The sequence below is a fragment of the Pteropus alecto genome, unplaced genomic scaffold (assembly GCF_000325575.1).
Source record: "Pteropus alecto unplaced genomic scaffold, ASM32557v1 scaffold115, whole genome shotgun sequence".
NCBI lineage: Eukaryota > Metazoa > Chordata > Mammalia > Chiroptera > Pteropodidae > Pteropus > Pteropus alecto.
Genome location: NW_006436814.1, coordinates 4,490,515 through 4,493,389, shown reverse-complemented (window position 1 = coordinate 4,493,389; position 2,875 = coordinate 4,490,515). Strand labels below are relative to the sequence as shown.

The following is a 2,875-nucleotide window of genomic DNA, read 5'->3' as shown; positions in this document are numbered from 1 at the left end:
AAAAGGCTCCAGAGCTCCCCATGAATGTCCCCAGTGAGCCTTGGTCCGATCCCCTCCTTCATTTCCTTCCATTCCCACCCTCATGTCACAACCAGAAAAGTCAAGAAACAGGCCTCAGGCAACTGGCCCGAGATTTACACACTCAAAGATGCAGGCAAAGATTGTAAAATCTCCATTGGCACCTCTATCTTCATGCACAGAATGAACACATCGAGTTTTCAATTGTTAGGTGCACTCTTGGAAGAGGCACAGTCCAGAGACAATCAGAGAACTAGAAAATGGCTGGCTTCGTGCTGGGTGGGACTTACGGTCAGTACCAACAGCATCGGTGCAGTAGGATGCTGCTGTGTGCAAGCTCGGGTGTCAACAAACTGTAGTCTACGGCCACGCCGCCCTGAACACGCCCGACCTTGTCTGATCTTGGAAGCTAAGCAGGGTCGGACTTGGTTAGTACTTGGATGAGAGACCACCTAGGAAGACCAGGTGCTATAGGCAAAAAATAAAAATAAAAAAAATTAACTTTTCTGTGAAGGGCCAGATAGTAAACAGTAAACATTTTAGGTTTTGCAGACTGAATACTATCTCTGTTGCATATTATTCTTTGTTTTGTTTTGTTTACTTTTTAAAAAACATTGTGTTAAAATACACATAACATAAAATTTGCCATCTTCTCAGTGAAAAAAAGTCTCTTCAAAAAACGGTGTTGGGAAAACTGGATATCTATACACAAAAGAATGAAGTTGGACCCTCACCTTATACCATATATACAGAGAGAGAAATGAACTCAAAGCGAATTAAAAACTTAAGCATAAAACCCAAAATTATAAAACTCCCAGAGGAAAACATAGGGAAAAGCTTTATGACATTAAAGTTGCAGTTGAATTTCTTGGATACAATACAAAAACACAAGCCACGAAAGCAAAAATAGACAAATGGGACTACATCAATCTTAAAAACTTCTGCGCATCAAAGGGCGTAATCGACAGATTTAAAAGGCGATCTATGAAATGGGAGAAAACATTTGCAAGTCACGTATCTGATAAGAGGTTAATATCCAGAATATATAAAGAACTCCTACAATTCAACAATGAAAACTCAAAAAACCCAATTTAAAAATAGGCAAAGGACTCGAATAGATATTTCTCCAAAGATAATATACAAATGGCCAACAAACATATGAAATGATGCTCAACATCACTAATGATCAGAGAAATAAAAAGCAAAACCACAATGAGATATCACCTCATGCCCATTAGGATGATCACTATCAACACACACACACACACACACACGCACACACACACACACACACAGAAAATAAAAAGGGTTGGTGAGGATGTGGAGAAATTGGAACCAGTAGGCACTGTTGGTAGGATTGAACAATGGGCACAACTACTGTGGAAAACAGTATGGCAGTTCCTCAAAAATTAAAAATAGATCCAGCAATCCCACTTCTGTGTATACATATATGCAAAAGAACCGAAGCGGGATCTCTAAGAGACGTTCACACAGCCATGACCATAGCAGCACTATTCACTACAGCCAAGAGGTGGAAACAACCCAAATGCCCATCAATGAGTAAACGGATTTGAGCTATATTCATACGATGGATTTCAGCCTTAAAAAGGAAAGAAATCTTGTCACATGCTACGACATGGAAGAAACATGAGAGCATTGTGCTACGTGAAATAAGCCAGTCCCCAAAAGACAAATACTGTAGATTCCACTTATATGAGTTATCTAGAGTAGTCGGATTCATGGAAACAGAAAATAGAATGGTGGTCGCCATGTGCCGGCGGTGAAGAAGAGATAAAGAATTGTTTAATAGGTATAGAGTTTCAGTGTTGCAGGACGAAAAGGTTCTGGAGATCTGCTTCACAGCAATGTGAATGTATTGAACACTACCGAACTGTACACACTGCAAAATGGTTAAGATGGAAAATTCTTTCTTTTTTTGTGTTTTTACCGCAATTGTGTTTTTACCGCAATTTTTTTAAAGCATTTAAAGCCTCAGCTAGAAAAAAAGTTACTATCTTAACCATTTTAAGAGTACAATTCAGTGCATGTGTGTGTGTCTGTGTTTAACGACTCTTTAAACATGTAAAATAAAATAAAATAAAAATAGAGGAAAAAACAACAAAAGAAGAAGATGTAAAACCATTCTTAGAGAGGTTTGTAAAAGCAGGCTCTAGCGGTGGCCCCGTAGGAAGATCACAGCAAACGCTGCCTCCTAGGAACCAAGGGACGGTGAGGACGACACCCAGTAAACCACACTCACTACCAAGGTTAAACCGCTAGAACTCCGTGATGAGATACTGGTCAAACGTGTTTGCTCAGCCTGGGAAGCCTCTGGAAGCTCAAGGGCTGTAAGAGCTGATTGCAGATCACCCTGGGGATCCTGGGGGTGGGAGCCAGCCCCACTGAGCTAACTGATGGTTCTGTTCGAACTCTGTCGCCTGCCCCTTGGCTTCAAGCTTTAATTCGGGGGAGAGGCTGCCACCACCCTTCAGGATGGAGAACAGTGAGGGTGACCAGATGATCAGGAGGGGCAGGTGATGAAAAGAATCTCAAGAAAGAGAGCCTGTGGCTAGATGGGTAGGACCGAAGTCTCGCCATCCACACACACCCTGCTGAGGGCAGCTTTCCTCTGCCCCCGTGGGTGGGTGTGACAGTTGGCAACACCGCCAGGAGCAGGGAGTGACAGCTCTGCACACCCTGGCTCCTTAGCAGGCATCAGAGAAATTAAGGATAGAGATGAGGATTCTGACACTTGCCCCTGGATTCAAAAACAAATTCCTGGCTCCCACCTCCTCCCCAAGCCTGTCAGCAACATTCGCTGGAGGCCCACCTTGTGCAAAGCCCCGTCGGAATCCGT

At 42.8% G+C, this 2,875-nt stretch overlaps 1 pseudogene; it reads left to right on the top strand.

Annotated features, from left to right (window-relative positions):
• Positions 1-376: 376 nt before the first annotated feature.
• Positions 377-495, top strand: LOC112481746 (annotated as a pseudogene).
• Positions 496-2,875: the final 2,380 nt, after the last annotated feature.